Source organism: Coregonus clupeaformis, chromosome 11, assembly GCF_020615455.1.
Source record: "Coregonus clupeaformis isolate EN_2021a chromosome 11, ASM2061545v1, whole genome shotgun sequence".
Taxonomy (NCBI): domain Eukaryota; kingdom Metazoa; phylum Chordata; class Actinopteri; order Salmoniformes; family Salmonidae; genus Coregonus; species Coregonus clupeaformis.
This window is the reverse complement of record NC_059202.1, coordinates 29,227,657-29,245,920: the sequence shown is the minus strand read 5'-3', so window position 1 is coordinate 29,245,920 and position 18,264 is coordinate 29,227,657. Positions and strand designations below refer to the sequence as shown.

The following is an 18,264-nucleotide window of genomic DNA, read 5'->3' as shown; positions in this document are numbered from 1 at the left end:
TCACTGAGCTCTTCAGTACGGGCCATTCTACTGCCAATGTTTGTCTATGGAGATTGCATGGCTGTGTGCTCGATTTTATACACGTCAGCAACGGGTGGGGCTGAAATAGCCAAATCTACTAATTTGAAGGGGTGTCCACATACACTTCATGGCCAAAAGTATGTAACTGGTGGGATACACAAGTTACATTCCTTGTCAATTGATGGCAGTTTTATCACATTCAAAAATGGACTGGTTGACTGAAGGGAAATATATGACTTCCAACAATGAGCTGCAGTTTTGGAATAATTGCGTCATTTTCCGCTTAGGCTACTTTGGCTGTGGTAACTAGTGACAACCGCAAAGTCAACATTGGCTATGTCATAAAAATAAAAAAAATTGCTTTTTGGTCTTAAGGTTAGGCATAAAGTTAACAGTGTGGTTAAGGGTTAGGTTTAAAATCAGATTTTAAGAAGCAACATTTTAGAAACAGGCAGGGTTTATGACTTTGTGACTGTGGTAAGTACCGTTACTGATGACCCTACTTTGCAAACTGCTAGTGGCATTTATAATTGAGGGCGGCAGGTAGCTTAGTGGTTAAGAGCGTTGTGCCAGTAACCGAAAGGTCGCTGGTTCTAATCCCCTAGCCAACTAGGTGAAAAATCTGTCGATGTGCCCTTGAGCAAGGCACTTAACCCTAATTGCTCATGTAAGTCGCTCTGGATAAGAGCGTCTGCTAAATAACAAAAATAAATAAATAAATAATAATTGGTTAGCCTATTCCACCCCCTCCCTAGTGGATATATGGAGGCTGAAGAACCCTGACCTAGTGAGATATACATGGAGGAGGCTTAATCAAGCTAGCCGTCTTGACTACTTCCTGGTCTCATTCTTGCTGGCATCAAGTTTTAAAAGTATTAATAGGAGACCGAATGCGATCGGACCACCATCTAATTGGCCTCCACATAACCCTTACAGAATTCTATGTGGAAGGGGATAATGGAAATATAATGAAAGCCTACTGGATGACAATTTGTTCTTAACTAAGACAAAATAATTAATAATTGACTTTTTCTGCACAACATAGGTACAGCAGATCCCCTTATTGTACGGGACACTATTAAAAATGTACTTAGAGGCCATTCAATACAATACTCATTAAAACAAAAGCAGTTTTGGTCAAAAGAAGAAAATAGGAAATAATGCAGGTAGATGGTAATGGAAACTGTACTTTAGAGGCACAAAATAGGTTAGAGGAAAAACTAATTGGAGGAACTTATTTAAGAACAATCAAAGTGTAATTTATTACAAAAAAATTAAGCAAATTGGATGGAAAATTGTGAAAAATGCACTACATTTGTCTTGAATCTTCAACATAGAAATGCTACCAAAAATAATTTACAGAAACTCGTTACAAATGACGGAGTCATCCATGATTCAACAAATGATATTTTGAAAGAGGAAGCAAAATATTTTAAGCATATGTTTTCTTTTCAGTCTCCTCCACTGAACGATGCTAACTGTAAGGATTTATTTCCTAATAATAACAACTGTAAAATTAACCAATTGACAGAAAGACCTGTGTGAAGGCCAACTTACAGGAATAACTTTGAGGCAATTACATATTTTCAGTCTGGAAAAAGCAGGGCTTGATGGTATACCAGTAGAGGTATTTTTTTAATGTACTCAAAAGCTCCAGTATTAGCATGTTTAATTACTACTATAAAAATTGTAGACTTTCAGGTATTCAACAAGGTCTGATTTCATTGCTACTGAAACAGGACCTAGGTGATAAGTATAAAGATCCAGTCCATTTAGAAAAAAAAATGGAGGCCTCTTACACTTAAATGTAATGTGAAAATCCTGGTGAAATGAATAGCACATATAATTTAAAAAAGGTTTTACCAGATAATGTTCATCCTGATCAGACAGGTTTTTTACATGGACGATATATTGGAGATAATACAGTGGGGAGAACAAGTATTTGATACACTGCCGATTTTGCAGGTTTTCCTACTTACAAAGCATGAGGTAGAGGTCTGTAATTTTTATCATAGGTACACTTCAACTGTGAGAGACGGAATCTAAAACAAAAATCCAGAAAATCACATTGTATGATTTTTAAGTAATTAATTTGATTTTTATTGCATGACATAAGTATTTGATACATCAGAAAAGCAGAACTTAAAATTTGGTACAGAAACCTTCGTTTGCAATTACAGAGATCATACGTTTCCCTGTATGTCTTGACCAGGTTTGCACACACTGCAGCAGGGATTTTGGCCCACTCCTCCATACAGACCTTTTCCAGATCCTTCAGGTTTCGGGGCTGTCGCTGGGCAATATGGACTTTCAGCTCCCTCCAAAGATTTTCTATTGGGTTCAGGTCTGGAGACTGGCTAGGCCACTCCAGGACCTTGAGATGCTTCTTACGGAGCCACTCCTTAGTTGCCCTGGCTGTGTGTTTCGGGTCATTGTCATGCTGGAAGACCCAGCCACGACCCATCTTCAATGCTCTTACTGAGGGAAGGAGGTTGTTGGCCAAGATCTCGCGATACATGGCCCCATCCATCCTCCCCTCAATACGCTGCAGTCGTCCTGTCCCCTTTGCAGAAAAGCATCCCCAAAGAATGATGTTTCCACCTCCATGCTTCACGGCTGGGATGGTGTTCTTGGGGTTGTACTCATCCTTCTTCTTCCTCCAAACACGGCGAGTGGAGTTTAGACCAAAAAGCTATATTTTTGTCTCATCAGACCACATGACCTTCTCCCATTCCTCCTCTGGATCATCCAGATGGTCATTGGCAAACTTCAGACGGGCCTGGACATGCGCTGGCTTGAGCAGGGGGACCTTGCGTGCGCTGCAGGAAGCGTAGTGTGTTACTAATGGTTTTCTTTGAGACTGTGGTCCCAGCTCTCTTCAGGTCATTGACCAGGTCCTGCCGTGTAGTTCTGGGCTGATCCCTCACCTTCCTCATGATCATTGATGCCCCACGAGGTGAGATCTTGCATGGAGCCCCAGACCGAGGGTGATTGACCGTCATCTTGAACTTCTTCCATTTTCTAATAATTGTGCCAACAGTTGTTGCCTTCTCACCAAGCTGCTTGCCTATTGTCCTGTAGCCCATCCCAGCCTTGTGCAGGTCTACAATTTTATCCCTGATGTCCTTACACAGCTCTCTGGTCTTGGCCATTGTGGAGAGGTTGGAGTCTGTTTGATTGAGTGTGTGGACAGGTGTCTTTTATACAGGTAATGAGTTCAAACAGGTGCAGTTAATACAGGTAATGAGTGGAGAACAGGAGGGCTTCTTAAAGAAAAACTAACAGGTCTGTGAGAGACGGAATTCTTACTGGTTGGTAGGTGATCAAATACTTATGTCATGCAATAAAATGCAAATGAATTACGTAAAAATCATAAAATGTGATTTTCTGGATTTTTGTTTTAGATTCCGTCTTTCACAGTTGAAGTGTACCTATGATAAAAATTACAGACCTCTACATGCTTTGTAAGTAGGAAAACCTGCAAAATCGGCAGTGTATCAAATACTTGTTCTCCCCACTGTATACAACAATTACTTGAAACAATGGAACATTATGAAACATCAGGCCTGGTCTTCACAGCGGATTTCGAAAAGGCGTTTGATAAAGTACGACTAGAATTTATATATAAATGACTGGAATACTTTAATTTCGGTGAATCTCTTATACAATTGGTGAAAAAATAGTAAATAATGGTTACTTCTCAGAAAGTATTGAGCATTTAAGAGGAGTAAAACAAGGCTGTCAGTTATCTCCATACCTATTTATTATGGCCATCGAAATGCTAGCTATTAAAATTAAGTCCAACAAGAACATCAAGGGGTTAGAAATCCAGGGGTTAAAATATGTTTTTTCTTAAGTCCGCAATCTGGGTCCCTGCACAGTCTCATTGAAGATCTTGATCACTTTTCTAGCCTCTCTGGACTAAAACCTAATTATGACAAGTGTACCATATTACAGTGCCTTCGGAAAGTATTCAGACCACTTGACTTTTTCCACATTTTGTTACGTAACAACCTTATTCTAAAATGTTTTATATTTTTATTATAATCCTCAGCAATCTACACACAATACCCCATAATGACAAAGCAAAATTGTTCATACATTTTTGTAAATATATTAAAAATAAGTATTCAGACCCTTTGCTATGAGATTCGAAATTGAGCTCAGGTGCATCCTGTTTCCATTGATCATCCTTGAGATGTTTCTACAACTGGATTGGAGTCCACCTGAGGTAAATTCAATTGATTGGACATGATTTGGAAAGGCACACACCTGTCTATATAAGGTCCCACAGTTGACAGTATATGTCAGAGCAAAAACCAAGCCATGAGGTAGAAGCAATTGTCCGTAGAGCTCAGAGACAGGATTGTGTCGAGGCACAGATCTAGGGAAGGGTATCAAAACATTTCTGCAGCATTGAAGGTCCCCAAGAACACGGTGGCCTCCATCATTCTTAAATGGAAGAAGTTTGGAACCACCAATACTCTTCCTAGAGTTGGCCGTCCGGCCAAACTGAGCAATCGGGGGAGAAGGGCCTTGGTCAGGGAGGTGACCAAGAACCAAATGGTCACTCTGACAGAGCTCCAGAGTTCCTCTGTGGAGATGGGAGAACCTTCCAGAAGGACAACCATCTCTGCAGCACTCCACCAATCAGACCTTGTGCCCAGACGGAAGCCACTCCTCAGTAAATGGCACCTGACAGCCCACTTGGAGTTTGCCAAAAGGCACCTAAAGACTCAGACCATGAGAAACAAGATCCTCTGGTCTGATGAAACCAAGATTGAACTCTTTGGCTTGAATGCCAAGCGTCACATCTGGAGGAAACCTGGCACCATCCCTACGGTGAAGGATGGTGGTGCGGTAGGGACTGGGAGACTAGTCAGGATCGAGGGAAAGATGAACTGAGCAAAGTACAGAGAGATCCTTGATGAAAACCTGCTCCAGAGCGCTCAGGACCTCAGACTGGGGTGAAGGTTCACCTTCCAACAGGACAACGACCCTAAGCACACAGCCAAGACAACGCAGGAGTGGCTTCGGAACAAGTCTCTGAATGTCCTTGAGTGGCCCAGCCAGAGCCCGGACTTGAACCCGATAGAACATATCTAGTGAGACCTGAAAATAGCTGTGCAGCAACGCTCCCCATCCAACCTGACAGAGCTTGAGAGGATCTGCATAGAAGAATGGGAGAAACTCCCCAAATACATGTGTGCCAAGCTTGTAGCGTCATACCCAAGAAGACTTGAGGCTGTAATCGCTGCCAAAGGTGCTTCAACAAAGTACTGAGTAAAGGGTCTGAATCCTTACGTAAATGTGATATTTCAGTTCATTAATTTGCAAACATTTCTAAACCTGTTTTTGCTTTGTCATTATGGGGTATTGTGTGTTGATGAGGAAAAAAAACAATTTAATCAATTTTAGAATAAGGCTGTAACATTAAATGTGGAAAAAGTCAAGGGGTCTGAATACTTTGAATGCACTGTACATATTGGATCGTTAAAAGAATGTTCACAATACCTTGTAATAGGGTGAAGTAGACATACTTACCACAATTTCAATAGAAAGTTTGCAAAAATAGAGAAGATTCTGTCACCATGGAGAGGTAAATACATGTCTATTTATGGAAAAATCACATTGATTAACTCTTTGGTCCTATCACAGTTACCCTACTTACTAATGGTGCTGCCTATCCCAGACGACTCATTTTTAAAATCATATGAGCAAAAAATGTCACTTTATTTGGAATGCTAAGCCAGACAAAAATAAACGTGCCTATTTATATAATGAATGAGTTTGGGGGGCTAAAATGATTAAAGGGAATGGAAAGGGAAAGAGGGATACCTAGTCAGTTGTACAACTGAATGCATTCAACTGAAATGTGTCTTCCGCATTTAACCCTCTGAATCAGAGGGGTGCGGGGGGCTGCCTTAAATCGACATCCACGTCATCTGCGCCCGGGGAACAGTGGGTTAACTGCCTTGCTCAGAGGCAGAACGACAGATTTTTACCCTGTAAATATTAAAGCATTAAACCTCTCAATAAAAGCTTCACTCATACATACAGTGAGGGAAAAAAGTATTTGATCCCCTGCTGATTTTGTACGTTTGCCCACTGACAAAGAAATGATCAGTCTATAATTTTAATGGTAGGTTTATTTGAACAGTGAGAGACAGAATAACAACAAAAAAATCCTGAAAAACGCATGTCAAGAATGTTATAAATTGATTTGCATTTTAATGAGGGAAATAAGTATTTGACCCCCTCTCAATCAGAAAGATTTCTGGCTCCCAGGTGTCTTTTATACAGGTAACGAGCTGAGATTAGGAGCACACTCTTAAAGGGAGTGCTCCTAATCGCAGCTTGTTACCTTGTCAAGTTCGTTGACGGACGGGACGGACCAAGGCGCAGCGTGATATGCAAACATGTTTATTAACACGAATAAACACACGACAAAACAATAAACTAACGACACGTGAAGTCCTAAGGTAACACACAACAAACCTCATACAGAACAAGATCCCACAACCCACTAGTGCCAAAAGGCTGCCTAAGTATGGTCCCTCAATTAGATACAACGAGCGACAGCTGCCTCTGATTGGGAACCACACCGGCCAACATAGAAATTCACATCCTAGAACACCCACATAGAATATGCACAAACAAAGAATACACACACCCTGACTCAACATATAAGAGTCCCCTGAGTCAGGGCGTGACATACCTGTATAAAAGACACCTGTCCACAGAAGCAATCAATCAGATTCCAAACTCTCCACCATGGCCAAGACCAAAGAGCTCTCCAAGGATGTCAGGGACAAGATTGTAGACCTACACAAGGGTGGAATGGGCTACAAGACCATCGCCAAGCAGATTGGTGAGAAGGTGACAACAGTTGGTGCTATTATTCGCAAATGGAAGAAACACAAAAGAACTGTCAATCTCCCTCGGCCTGGGGCTCCATGCAAGATCTCACCTCGTGGAGTTGCAATGATCATGAGAACGGTGAGGAATCAGCCCATAACTACATGGGAGGATCTTGTCAATGATCTCAAGGCAGCTGGGACCATAGTCACCAAGAAAACAATTGGTAACACACTACGCCGTGAAGGACTGAAATCCTACAGCGCCCGCAAGGTCCCGCTGCTCAAGAAGGCACATATACAGGGCCATCTGAAGTTTGCCAATGAACATCTGAATGATTCAGAGGAGAACTGGGTGAAAGTGTTGTGGTCAGATGAGACCAAAATCGAGCTCTTTGGCATCAACTCAACTCGCCGTGTTTGGAGGAGGAATGCTGCCTATGACCCCAAGAACACCATCCCCACCGTCAAACATGGAGGTGGAAACATTATGCTTTGGGGGTGTTTTTCTGCTAAGGGGACAGGACAACTTCACTGCATCAAAGGGACTATGGAGGGGGCCATGTACCGTCAAATCTTGGGTGAGAACCTCCTTCCCTCAGCCAGGGCATTGAAAATGGGTCGTGGATGGATATTCCAGCATGACAATGACCCAAAACACACGGCCAAGGCAACAAAGGAGTGGCTCAAGAAGAAGCACATTAAGGTCCTGGAGTGGCCTAGCCAGTCTCCAGACCTTAATCCCATAGAAAATATGTGGAGGGAGCTGAAGGTTCGAGTTGCCAAACGTCAGCCTCAAAACCTTAATGACTTTGAGAAGATCTGCAAAGAGGAGTGTAACAAAATCCCTCCTGAGATGTGTGCAAACCTGGTGGCCAACTACAAGAAACGTCTGACCTCTGTGATTGCCAACAAGGGTTTTGCCACCAAGTACTAAGTCATGTTTTGCAGAGGGGTCAAATACTTATTTCCCCTCACTGTACATACACACATATATATATATATATATATATATATACACACACACACACACACACACACACACACACACATACAATTGAAGTCGGAAGTTTACATACACCTTATATGTAGTAGAAAAGCACCAAACCTCACAGACCAGGCAAGGAGATCATTAATCAGAGAGGCAACAAAGAGACCATAGATAACCCTGAAGGAGCAGCAAAGCTCCACAGCGGAGTATCTGTCCATAGGACCACTTTAAGCCGTACACTCCACAGAGCTGGGCTTTACGGAAGAGTGGCCAGAAAAAAGCCATTGCTTTAAGAAAAAAATAAGCAAACATGTTTGGTGTTCACCAAAAGGCATGTGGGAGACTCCCCAAACATATGGAAGAAGGTACTCTGCTCAGATGAGACTAAAATTGAGCTTTTTGGCCATCAAGGAAAACGCTATGTCTTGCGCAAACCCAACACCTCTCATCACCCCGAGAACACCATTCCCACAGTGAAGCATGGTGGTGGCAGCATCATGCTGTGGGTATGTTTTTCATTGGCAGGGACTGGGAAACTGGTCAGAATTGAAGGAATGATGGCGCTAAATACAGGGAAATTCTTGAGGGAAACCTGTTTCAGTCTTCCAGAGATTTGAGACTGGGACGGAGGTTCCCCTTCCAGCAGGACAATGATCCTAAGCATACTGCTAAAGCAACACTTGAGTGGTTTAAGGGGAAACATTTAAATGTATTGGAATAGCCTAGTCAAAGCCCAGACCACAATCCAATTGAGAATCTGTGGTATGACTTAAAGATTGCTGTACACAAGCGGAACCCATCCAACTTGAAGGACCTGGAGCAGTTTTGCCTTGAAGAATGGGCAAAAATCCCAGTGGCTAGATGTGCCAAGCTTATAGAGACATACCCCAAGAGACTTGCAGCTGTAATTGCTGCAAAAGGTGGCCAATTTCTTGGGGGGGTGAATAGTTATGCACGCTCAAGTTCTCTGTTCTTATGTCTTATTTCTTGTTTGTTTCACAATAAAACATATTTTGCATCTTCAAAGTGGTAGGCATGTTGTGTAAATCAAATGATACAAAACACCCAAAAAATCCATTTTAATTCCAGGGTGTAAGGCAAAAAAAAATGGAAAAATGCCAAGGGGGGGTGAATATCTTCGCAAGCCACTGTAGGTGTGTCCAAACTTTTGACTGGTACTGTAGATAGAAACCGAACAGACCTCAAAAAGCACTAATCGTTCAGCACTAACAGTAAAACTAAAGCAGAGGAAATAGCCATGTCTTTAATGTTCCCCATTTAGTACAGCCATTAAGTCTTCTCTACAGTGTGGATGCTTGGGATGGAAAGTTCTGGTGAAAGAACAGGCAGACTGTAGCCTGAGGTGTGTAGCAGCCTGGCAGGCTCTCTCTCTGAGGACCATAGACTGTAGTGGAGCTCAGATGTCTGTGATAGGACAGATCCCCGGCACCCAGTCAGTCATACATCTCTGCTGCCACTTTGTCAAATTGCCCAGGGTATTGGTGGTAAACTCACAGATTGATTCATTATAGAAAGACACCATTCCTGTATTTCTGTTCAGAATGTTATGGTCAACCATCATTATATAGTCGCCTCTGGGTCTGATAGGTTCATAAAAACAGACGTTAAAATATAATAGCATAAGGTGGGAGCAGAAGACCTTTAGTGCAGTGCCTTGATTCATACAGTACTGTAACTAGGCTACTTTAGTTTGCTGAGAGTGAAAGCAATCACAATGTTATAGTATCCCATTATTTTCTGCTCGGGCGTAATTCAATTAAACCTGAACTCACTGTGTAGCCTAACCACTGAGTGGGAAATCGCCCATCTCCAAGCAAGTCAAGCCACAGACAGACAAGCCACAGACAGACACCTCTTCATAGCTTTGACACTTTTCCACTCTTCTATTTTTTCTCTTCCTCCCACAACCAACCACTGTCCTGTATCACATTGTACAGGAGTCAGCTGTAAGCCACACTCAAGGCAATAAAAAACATCAGCTCAAGGCCCTTTGGGTGACTGTGTTTTCCACAAACAAATGTCAGGAATGAGGAGAGGATACAGGCCTTTGTACAGCCACCGTGTTGAGCTCTGAGGAGAAGAGTCAGCCCTGGGACACAGCTGAGCAGAAAGAGGCATCATCCCTGTGCCAAGAGAGTTTTCTAATAGGCCTACACCTCCCTATTGACATTCATTAAGAGCCAAAACGACACTGAGTACTGGGAGGGCAAAGCCTTTGATACCAACATGGTAGAAACACCATATGGAAAATGTATCTGGCGTACTGATATGATTAATTTGGCCAGCTAGGGTGAATGTATCGGTGTGAAGAGCGCTTTACAGCATTCTTCACGCAGACACATTCACGCTGGCTGGCGAAATTAATCATATCAGTACGCCAGAAACATTTTCCATACAGTGTTTCTACCATGTTGGTATCAAAGGCTTTACTTTTTTTTATTTATATTATGGACCAATGATTCTACATTTCCTAAATTATATCGAAAAATTCCTCGGATTGGATTAATAAGCGTGACTATTCGACCACCCATAACCATCCACAGTGTAACCCTAGTCCTCCTCGCGGGCTGGCTTGTAGTCAGCGGAACAAACAAGGTCAGATAAGGTTATTGCTAAGTCCCCATTAAATATGTGAGCTTCAAGCCCTGAGATCTAATTAAGTGTAAGAGGCTAATGGCCAGCTTTAAGCTCATGGTCAGATTTGAGCTTGGGGTACTAAAATATGTCTCTGATAAGAGGCTCCAGTCAGTCTAAAATGATTAGTATACGCACTCCTGGCATAAAATGTGCCTAATGAGTACTGACTTCAAATAAAATTGTATTTGCCACATCCGCCGAATACAACAGGTGTAGACCTCACAGTGAAATACTTACATGCCCTTAACCAACAATGCAGTTTTAAGAAAAAGTAGTGTTAAGTAAAAAATTAAAATAACAAATAATTAAAGAGCAGCAGCAAAATAACAGTAGGGAGGCTATATACAGCGTGTACCGGTACAGAGTCAATGTGCGGGGGCACCGGTTAGTTGAGGTTATTGAGGTAATACACTACCGTTCAAAAGTTTGGGGTCACTTAGACATTTCCTTGTTTTCCATGAAAACATACAAGAAATGAGTTTGAATAGGAAATATAGCAAAATGCATAGGAAATGTAGTCATTGACAAGGTTAGAAATAATGATTTTGAATTGAAATAATAATTGTGTCCTTCAAACTTTGTTTTCATCAAAGAATCCTCAATTTGCAGCAATTACAGCCTTGCAGACCTTTGGCATTCTAGTTGTCAATTTGTTGATGTAATCTGAAGAGATTTCACCCCATGCTTCCTGAAGCACCTCCCACAAGTTGGATTGGCTTGATGGGCACTTCTTACGTACCATACGGTCAAGCTGTTCCCACAACAGCTCAATAGGGTTGAGATCCGGTGACTGTGCTGGCTACTCAATTATAGACAGAATACCAGCTGACTGCTTCTTCCCTAAATAGTTATTGCATAGTTTGGAGCTGTGCTTCGGGTCATTGGCTTGTTGTAGGAGGAAATTGGCTCCAATCAAGCGCCGTCCACAGGGTATGGCATGGCATTGCAAAATGGAGTGATAGGGATCTTGAAGAAGGAAGGAGCAGCCATTAACCCTTCATAGCGAAACAGGCTAAACCTCAGCTCACAACACAGGGGTAAGGTCTCTGAACTAAGTTAGAGATAGTTGCTGCTGTTCTCACCAGCCTGGCAGATGACTAGACACTGACTTGAGCCCCCCTGTCCCAACATCATCCAACAAGACTACAGGGGTTATTGGGTTTGATGGTCTTTTTAGCAATACCCCGGTCCCCAACCCCACTATAGCAGCTCAGCACCAGCAAACACACAGATAAGATACCTCTCAGATAAGATAACCATAGACTATAGGAAACCCAATGCTATGTTCAATAACACTGCACAATTCAGGCACACGCATAACCGTAAATACCTGCGATGGTCTCATTTATTCATGATAAAAAAAGGACATCATGTCAGTTTAGGAAACCATTAGTGTTGTACTTTAGACTATATTTAAAAATGGGGTAAAGGTACATTTGGGACCTACTGGCTTTCACAACTGATCAGCACCCGCCCCCATTAGAGTAGCTCTCTCTGGTCTCTCTGTAACTGATTGAGCCCCAGCGTGTTCTCCAGCTTGTCAGCTAGGCTAATAGCCAATTGACTGGAAAACCTCTGTAATGCAGCTCACAAATCAATGTCTGAGTGGCTTACTGCTCCCACTGCTCTGCTGATCCTGACTAAGAGGCACAGGGATTTCCCCCTGGATAAACCTTCTAGCCTTTACTGCTACTATAGTACAAGCTACCACTCCCAGAAGCCATCATCATCAACATCATCATCATCCAGGTCCTGCAGTTTGTACTTTTCCTTGTTCCCACTTCATTAAAAAAAAAACATTTTAGTCAATTAGCAGACGCTCTTATCCAGAGCGACTTACAGTTAGTGAGTGCATACATTTTCATACATACTTCCATATGGTTTCTGTTCTGCAACTCGAACCTTCAGCTCCCTCCACAGATTTTCTATGGGATTAAGGTCTGGAGACTGGCTAGGCCAATCCAGGACCTTAATGTGCTTCTTCTTGAGCCACTCATTTGTTGCCTTGGCCGTGTGTTTTGGGTCATTGTCATGCTGGAATACCCATCCACGACCCATTTTCAATGCCCTGGCTGAGGGAAGGAGGTTCTCACCCAAGATTTGACGGTACATGGCCCCGTCCATCATCCCTTTGATGCAGTGAAGTTGTCCTGTCCCCTTACCAGAAAAACACCCACAAAGCATAATGTTTCCACCTCCATGTTTGACGGTGGGGATGGTGTTCTTGGGGTCATGGGCAGCATTCCTCCTCCAAACACAGCGAGTTGAGTTGATGCCAAAGAGCTCGATTTTGGTCTCATCTGACCACAACACTTTCACCCAGTTCTCCTCTGAATTATTCAGATGTTCATTGGCAAACTTCAGACGGGCCTGTATATGTGCTTTCTTGAGCAGGGGGACCTTGCGGGTGCTGCAGGATTTCAGTCCTTCACGGCGTAGTGTGTTACCAATTGTTTTCTTGGTGACTATGGTCCCAGCTGCCTTGAGATCATTGACAAGATCCTCCCGTGTAGTTCTAGGCTGATTCCTCACCGTTCTCATGATCATTGCAACTCCACGAGGTGAGATCTTGCATGGAGCCCCAGGCCGAGGGAGATTGACAGTTATTTTGTGTTTCTTCCATTTGCGAATAATAGCACCAACTGTTGTCACCTTCTAACCAAGCTGCTTGGCGATGGTCTTGTAGCCCATTCCAGCCTTGTGTAGGTCTACAATCTTGTCCCTGATATCCTTGGAGAGCTCTTTGGTCTTGGCCATGGTGGAGAGTTTGGAATCTGATTGATTGCTTCTGTGGACAGGTGTCTTTTATACAGGTAACGAGCTGAGATTAGGAGCACTCCCTTTAAGAGTGTGCTCCTAATCTCAGCTCGTTACCTGTATAAAAGACACCTGGGAGCCAGAAATCTTTCTGATTGAGAGGGCAAATACTTATTTCCCCTCATTAAAATGCAAATCAATTTATAACATTTTTGACATGTGTTTTTCTGGATTTTTTTGTTGTTATTCTGTCTCTCACTGTTCAAATAAACCTACCATTAAAATTATAGACTGATCATTTATTTGTCAGTGGGCAAACGTACAAAATCAACAGGGGATCAAATACTTTTTCCCCCTCACTATGTATGTATGTATGTATGTATGTATGTACAAACACACATATATATACACACATATATATATATATATATATATATATATCATACATATTGTATTTTGCTATGTTTCCTATTCAAACTAATTTCATCTATGTTTTCATGGAAAACAAGGACATTTCTAAGTGACCCCAAACTTTTGAACGGTAGTGTTTTTATATATATATATATATATATATATATATATATATATATATATATATATATATATATATATATACACACACATACATACATACACATACATACACACACACACACTGCTCAAAAAAATAAAGGGAACACTTAAACAACACATCCTAGATCTGAATGAATGAAATAATCTTATAAAAAATATTTTTTCTTTACATAGTTTAATGTGCTGACAACAAAATCACACAACAAGTATCAATGGAAATCAAATGTATCAACCCATGGAGGTCTGGATTTGGAGTCACACTCAAAATTAAAGTGGAAAACCACACTACAGGCTGATCCAACTTTGATGTAATGTCCTTAAAACAAGTCAAAATGAGGCTCAGTAGTGTGTGTGGCCTCCACGTGCCTGTATGACCTCCCTACAACGCCTGGTCATGCTCCTGATGAGGTGGCGGATGGTCTCCTGAGGGATCTCCTCCCAGACCTGGACTAAAGCATCCGCCAACTCCTGGACAGTCTGTGGTGCAACGTGGCATTGGTGGATGGAGCGAGACATGATGTCCCAGATGTGCTCAATTGGATTCAGGTCTGGGGAACGGGCGGGCCAGTCCATAGCATCAATGCCTTCCTCTTGCAGGAACTGCTGACACACTCCAGCCACATGAGGTCTAGCATTGTCTTGCATTAGGAGGAACCCAGGGCCAACCTCACCAGCATATGGTCTCACAAGGGGTCTGAGGATCTCATCTCGGTACCTAATGGCAGTCAGGCTACCTCTGGTGAGCACATGGAGGGCTGTGCGGCCCCCCAAAGAAATGCCACCCCACACCATGACTGACCCACCACCAAACCGGTCATGCTGGAGGATGTTGCAGGCAGCAGAACGTTCTCCACGGCATCTCCAGACTCTGTCACGTCTGTCACATGTGCTCAGTGTGAACCTGCTTTCATCTGTGAAGAGCACAGGGCGCCAGTGGCGAATTTGCCAATCTTGGTGTTCTCTGGCAAATGCCAAACGTCCTGCACGGTGTTGGGCTGTAAGCACAACCCCCACCTGTGGACGTCGGGCCCTCATACCACCCTCATGGAGTCTGTTTCTGACCGTTTGAGCAGACACATGCACATTTGTGGCCTGCTGGAGGTCATTTTGCAGGGCTCTGGCAGTGCTCCTCCTTGCACAAAGGCGGAGGTAGTGGTCCTGCTGCTGGGTTGTTGCCCTCCTACGGCCTCCTCCACGTCTCCTGATGTACTGGCCTGTTGAGATCCAGTGACTGTGCTGGCCACTCCATTATAGACAGAATACCAGCTGACTGCTTCTTCCCTAAATAGATCTTGCATAGTTTGGAGCTGTGCTTTGGGTCATTGTCCTGTTGTAGGAGGAAATTGGCTCCAATCAAGCGCCGTCCACAGGGTATGGCATGGCGTTGCAAAATGGAGTGATAGCCTTCCTTCTTCAAGATCCCTTTTACCCTGTACAAAATCTCCCACTTTACCACCACCAAAGCACCCCCAGACCATCACATTGTCTCCACCATGCTTGACAGATGGCATCAAGCACTCCTCCAGAATCTTTTCATTTGGTTTGAGTCTCACAAATGTGATCCGAACACCTCAAAGTTCGATTCATCTGTCCATAACACTTTTTTCCCAACCTTCCTCTGTCCAGTGTCTGTATTCTCTTGCCCATCTTAATCTTTTCTTTTTATTGGCCAGTCTGAGATATGGCTTTTTCTTTGCAACTCTGCCTAGAAGGTCAGCATCCCTGTTGACGTTGAGACTGGTGTTTTGCGGGTACTATTTAATGAAGCTGCCAGTTGAGGACCTGTAAGGCGTCTGTTTCTCAAACTAGATACCCTTATGTATTTGCCATCTTGCTCAGTTGTGCACCGGGGCCTCACACTCTTTCTATTCTGGTTAGAGCCAGTTTACGCTGTTCTGTGAAGGGAGTAGTACACAGCGTTGTACGAGATCTTCAGTTTCTTGGCAATTTCTCGCATGGAATAGCCTTCATTTCTCAGAACAAGAATAGACTGACGCGTTTCAGAAGAAAGTTATTTGTTTCTGGCCAGTTTGAGCCTGTAATAGAACCCACAATTGCGGATGCTCCAGATACTCAACTATTCTCAGGAAGGCCAGTTTTATTGCATCTTTAATCAGCACAACAGTTTTCAGCTGTGCTAACAATTGCAAAAGGGTTTTCTAATGATCAATTAGCCTTTTAAAAGGATAAACTTGGATTAGCAAACACAACGTGCCATTGGAACACAGGACTGATGGTTGCTGATAATGGGCCTCTGTACGCCTATGTAGATATCCCATTAATAATCAGCCGTTTCCAGCCACAATAGCCATTTACAACATTAACAATCTCTACACTGTATTTCTGATCAATTTGATGTTATTTTAATGGACATAAAATTGTGCTTTTCTTACTAAAACAAGGACATTTCTAAGTGACCCCATACTTTTGAAGCGTAGTACACACACCAGCCAAAAGTTTGGACACACCTACTCATTCAAGGGTTTTTCTTTATATTTTTAATATTTTCTACATTGTAGAATAATAGTGAAGATATCAAAACTATGAAATAACACATATGGAGTCATGTAGTAACCTCAAAAAGTGTTAAGCAAATCAAAATACATGTTATATTTGAGATTCTTCAACTCTTGGCATTCTCTCAACCAGCTTCACCTGGAACGCTTTTCCAACAGTCTTGAAGGAGTTCCCACATATGATTGTGGAGGCCAGGTCATCTGATGCAGCACTCCATCACTCTCCTTAGTCAAATAGCCCTTACACAGCCTGGAGGTGTGTTGGGTCATTGTCCTGTTGAAAAACAAATGATAGTGGGACTAAGGCCAAACCAGATGGGATGGCATATCACTTCAGAATGCTGTGGTAGCCATGCTGGTTAATTGTGACTTGAATTCTAAATAAAATCACAGACCGTGTCACCAGCAAAGCACCACAACACCATAAAACCACCTCCTCCTTGCTTTACGGTTGGAACTACACAGGCGTAGATAATCCGTTCACCCACACCGTGTCTCACAAAGACACGGCGGTTGGAACCAAAAATCTCAAATTTGGACTCCAGACCAAAGAACAATGTCCATTGATCGTGTTTCTTGGCCCAAGCAAGTATCTTCTTCTTATTGGTGTCCTTTAGTAGTGGTTTCTTTGCAGCAATTCGAACATGAAGGCCTGATTCACACAGTCTCCTCTGAACAGTTGATGTTGAGATGTGTCTGTTACTTGAACTCTGTGAAGCATTTAATTTGATCTGCAATTTCTCAGGCTGGTAACTCTAATGGACTTATCCTCTGCAGCAGAGGTAACTCTGGGTCTTCCTTTCCTGTGGCGGTCCTGATGAGAGCCAGTTTCATCATAATGGTTTTTGCGACTGCACTTGAAGAAACTTTAAAAGTTCTTGAAATGTTCCAGATTGACTGACCTTCATGTCTTAAAGTAATGATGGACTGTCATTTCTCTTTGCTTATTTTAGCTGTTCTAACCATAATATGAACTTAGTCTTTTACCAAATAGGGCCATCTTCTGTATACCACCCCTACCTTGTCACAACACAACCGATTGGCTCAAACGCATTAAGAAGGAAATAAATTCCATAAATTAACTTTTAACAAGGCACACCTGTTAATTGAAATGCATTACAGGTGACTACCTCATGAAGCTGATTGAGAGAATGCCAAGAGTGTGCAAAGCTGTCATCAAGGAAAAGGGTTGCTACTTTGAAGAATCTCAAATATAAAATATATTTTGATTTGCTTAACACTTTTTTTGGTTACTACATGACTCCATATGTGTTATTTCATAGTTTTGATGATTTCACTATTATTCCACAATGTAGAAAATATTCAAAATAAAATAAAAACCCTGGAATGAGTAGGTGTCCAAACTTGACTGGTACTGTGTGTGTGTGTGTGTGTGTGTTGTTATTATTTATACACACACTCATTTCATGTATGTTTTCATGGAAAACAGGGACATTTCTAAGTGACCCCAAACTTTTGAATGGTTGTGTGTGTGTGTGTGTGTGTAATATATACACACACACAGTAAAAAAAAAGAAAACATCCCTTTTTCAGGACCCTGTCTTTCAAAAGATAATTCGTAAAAATCAGAATAACTTCACAGATCTTCATTGTAAAGGGTTTAAACACTGTTTCCCATGCTTGTTCAATGAACCATAAACAATTAATGAACATGCACCTGTGGAACGGTCGTTAAGACACTAATAGCTTACAGACGGTAGGCAATTAAGGTCACAGTTATGAAAACTTAGGACACTAGAGGCCTTTCTACTGACTCTGAAAAACACCTAAAAAAAGATGCCCAGGCTCCCTGCTCAACTGCGTGAATGTGCCTTAGGCATGCTGCAAGCAGGCATGAGGACTAGAGATGTGGCCAGGGCAATAAAATACA

General features: G+C 42.4%; 1 protein-coding gene across 5 annotated transcripts in view; it reads right to left on the bottom strand.

Moving 5' to 3' along the window:
- LOC121576746 (kelch-like protein 25) overlaps positions 1-18,264 on the bottom strand; it is a 34,314-nt gene that overhangs the window by 8,112 nt on the left and 7,938 nt on the right. Inside the window, exon 4 of one of the 5 annotated variants that reach the window (XM_041890152.2) lies at positions 16,618-16,647. The exons of the other annotated variants lie outside the window; for them this stretch is intronic. The gene's annotated coding sequence lies outside the window, so the exon portion shown is untranslated. Of the gene's footprint in view, positions 1-16,617; positions 16,648-18,264 lie in introns of those variants that run through there. 5 annotated transcript variants of the gene reach the window in all.